The following is a 3,308-nucleotide window of genomic DNA, read 5'->3' as shown; positions in this document are numbered from 1 at the left end:
AGGACGGGAGGACACGCCAATTCACATCCAGGAAGCCGGGACATGCAGAGTGTAGGTGTCAGTCTCCGAGCTGGATGCCATCAGACGTCCCTGTGAAAGCAAACTCTGCACGGCATGCCACAGGGAAGACCATATATACTCCGCACAGCACATCCACACACATGACACACGGGAGAGTATATATGTCGGCTGCACACAGCCATGTGCTGTCACTGCAAATCAAACTATTTTGTCTGCACGGCATTCCTAACAAAAGACAAAATAGCTTTTGGGGGGGAGGGGATTTTTGGAGGGGGCTGACTGGGAAAGACTTGAATTTGGGGTCCACTGATCATAATTCAGCATCAGAAATGGAAACAAAGTAACAAGCGGATCCAAACACAGCGTCCGCTCCGGAGTTCCCGCGCTCCTCTATATAAATTTCACCCTTTTCAGTAATCTGAAGGCAGACAGGTTCTCTTATGAGATTGGATCAAACCCGTAGCCCCCCCCCAGGCGACCATGTGACATTTCTCATTCCGCCGCCGCTGTCTGCCTTTAGGGTGTGACGCGTCTCCTCCTCTCATTACCCGCTATGACATGTACATCGCATTGGGCGCAGTTGCCGGTGCGTTCTTATTCCCGGTGTGGGAACCTTCGCTGATATTCAAAGAAAGAGAAAAACCACAAAAACACAGTGTGACCGATGTGGATTGTGGGGGAGGGGGAGGGGAGGTGCAGAAAAGGCCAATCAGAAAGGGGCTACCTTCAGGATGTAAAGTATTTTTATACGACAGCCCTGGAAGAGAGGAAAACTGGCAGGTAGGAAGGGGGTTTAACACCGCGGATGTCAACTGGTTAAAGGATTTTCTTTGGCGATATTGTCTATGAAATGAGAAATATCTGAACCCCAGAAGAAGAATGTTATATATCGCGGCTTCGCAGAGCTTACATGTGGCTGCATTCCTTTTCAGAGCCCCGGTCACTTCCTGTGACATCTTCCCAGCCATCTTCTATGAGTCCAAGGACCCCCCTACGCTGCGCCTACACTTGGTCAGTTTGATTGATTTCTTTGAGTTCCAATCATAAAAAAACAACCAATCCCATGAAATCAGACGGTGCAGTACAATCAGAGCATTGGAAAGACGGATGCGAGCCTGGGAGGGGATTGGAGGCGTTCTCGGACTTTGGGGACATTTTGCTGATCGCCGATTGCACTTTATTTCATCAAAGTTGTCCCTGTGTATGGCCAGCATGAGCGGTGAGAGGGGGAGGGAGACCTCTAGTGGGCACAGGAGGTATGACACTCGCTGTAATAACCATATAGGAGATGTTCCAATCATTGCGACACCGACAACTGACAGATTACAGATGACAAGCCGCCCTTTGCACCGCGTATTATGTCACAACTTGTTCAACGGAATGATCGCTATCTACGTTCGGGAAAGCCGACGCGTCTCTGTATTGAGTCAAGCAAAACACCAGTTACTGTATAACTGGTGACAAATTGTTGAGTGCGTTTTTGTCGTTTGTTTTGCTTGCACCTTTCTGTATTGAGTCAGTCACTGACATTGTATTGGATGGCGTTCCTTCCGAGTCCTGCCAGAAATCTTTTCCTCTAGTGCAATGGTTCTCAACCTGTGTACCCTCGGGACCCACATTCGTCCTTGGCTGTTAAGTGGCGACCCAAGTCGCACTGCTATGGAATGCACGGCATTGCGGTACCGCGCGTTACGATGCCGGCGTACCAACTGTGGGAGGTAGGTGCGTTTGGGGTACACTTCAAAATGAATGGCAACGCAACACACCTCCCACACCAGAATGCGCTGTAGGTGAGATTGCACGGTACTAGTGTGACACAACCACAGACACAATCACACAAAATGTAAAAACAAATATAAGATCCCGCCCCCTACCTTCCGAGAACTGGGGTGGATCCTCAGCCTGGGGTCCAGTGTGGGCTGTTGTGCTGTGATGGAGCTCCATCCATATGGGCATTGCTTGTACAGCTCCCGTGTACCCTGTAGAGGTGCCGAGAGCCAGACTGTGACGTCACTCTGGTCCAGGCTCCTCTACAGGACATGTGAGGGAGCTGTAAGCAATGCACATATGGAGGGAGCTACCTCGCGGCCATACCCCCAGCCCACCCCACCTCAATCTGACACTCGGCGCCGGGCGGCATATTTTGAATGGCCGTGTGGCGAGAGAACTGACAGTGCTGCTCTAGGAGAAGGTTGAGGAGCCTCTCGCCTGGAAAAGTGGAAGTTATGCCCACGATCCACTGAAAACAGGTCAACCTTTAAGGAGGCGGGGCTTCCTCCTGACAAACCTGCACCCAATTTGATATCTTCTGCCCCCATGTGCTCCAAGATGGAGACTCTCATAGTTTAGAGTTAGGACCGCACTATAAGGCCCCGTTCACACTGAGCGATTTATCGCGCGATTTTTGTAGCGATATCGCTCATATTTCCGCACTATATCGCTCTATGTAGCTGTTCACATCTCGTCGCTCAATGTCGCTCAATATCGCTTGTAGCTCGTCGCTGGTAGCTTGTCGCTTCTACATGACCCTTTTTTAGAGCGATTTTGAGCGATATTGCTCCTGATTGCATACAGCCCAATAGGAAGATGTCGCTCAATGTCGCTCGTCGCTCAATGTCGCTCAAAGTCGCGCGATTTGCATGTCGCTCAGTGTGAATGGGGTCTAAGAGGTGCCTTGGCGCGGCTGTGCAGCTGTCACATTTTCTGCAGAAGACGTGTATCCAAACCTCTGTTATTATCCTTAGTGGTGAGACAAGTTTTTTTACATGCTGGTGTGTGAGTGTGCCATGATGCCTTTCTGCTGTCTACTGAAAACAGGGTCGCGACCCGCTTTTGCGTCACGACCCACCAGTTCAGAACCAAGGCTCTAGTGATGTGTGCCGACCTTCATCTATCAGCCAATCACAGACCCTTCATGTCACTCACCCGATAGATTCACATACACGCAATGTCCGTCCAGGTTCAGCACAGCTGTGATACGAGAGAGCAGGAATAAAACACACCGTACTGCATGCCAGTCTATGTGTGCGATACTGGATACATGGACCCGAAACGCGTACACCGTGCAGACTCCTACCTCAAACTTCTGCCGCATTTCCAGGTTACCGTCCTCGGCCTCCGGGATGGGAACGTTGTAATACTCGCCCTCCTCCTGGTTCAGCAGCTTGTACCTGAGCGGGGTGACACGTCACAGACAGATATGAACAAAATGGCTACAAAGTATCAACTCAAATAGCACGGAAGTCAATGGAGGGCCCATTTGCAGGGCTGTCATTGGTCACCCGCAT

At 50.5% G+C, this 3,308-nt stretch overlaps 1 pseudogene; it reads right to left on the bottom strand.

Moving 5' to 3' along the window:
- Positions 1–2,946: 2,946 nt before the first annotated feature.
- The window catches only part of LOC108801656, a 148,440-nt pseudogene continuing 148,078 nt past the window's right edge, over positions 2,947–3,308 (bottom strand).

Source organism: Nanorana parkeri, unplaced genomic scaffold (assembly GCF_000935625.1).
Source record: "Nanorana parkeri isolate BGI_ZX_2015 unplaced genomic scaffold, ASM93562v1 scaffold2423, whole genome shotgun sequence".
In the NCBI taxonomy this organism is placed as follows: domain Eukaryota; kingdom Metazoa; phylum Chordata; class Amphibia; order Anura; family Dicroglossidae; genus Nanorana; species Nanorana parkeri.
The sequence above is the reverse complement of the archived record's forward strand: the minus strand, read 5'-3'. Positions and strand labels throughout refer to the sequence as shown.